The following is a 488-nucleotide window of genomic DNA, read 5'->3' on the forward strand; positions in this document are numbered from 1 at the left end:
GCGACTTTCGTACGGTCTTCTACATCTATACATCCATCTATACATACATACATACATACTTACATACACAAGTGGATACGAAGGGATTAACAGACAGGTACAGTAGAAGCCGCTTACTTGCACGGCTAATTTGGCAGTGAGTTTCATTCAATTATCCGGCTGGTGCAATTATGCGTTATCCAGCTGGACCACACCGGTTTGGGATTTGGGATTCCGTGCAGTTAACAAAAGTGTGCGTTAATCCGTTGTGCAATTAACTGGCTTATGAATATTCTAACATTATAGAGAATTGCCAAACTTTTATTCCAACACAAAGATAATGTCCCTAAATTTTCGGTCGATCTCCGTCGACCTTGTTCACAGAATGACCCTTTCTCACTCCAGCAGTGACGTCAGGAAGACACCACTTTTGTAGGACGTCGCTGCTGAAGTGAGAAAGGCTCATTCTGTGAACAAGGTCGACAGAGATCGAACGAAAATTTAGGGAT

Source organism: Branchiostoma floridae, chromosome 6, assembly GCF_000003815.2.
Source record: "Branchiostoma floridae strain S238N-H82 chromosome 6, Bfl_VNyyK, whole genome shotgun sequence".
Lineage (NCBI taxonomy): Eukaryota > Metazoa > Chordata > Leptocardii > Amphioxiformes > Branchiostomatidae > Branchiostoma > Branchiostoma floridae.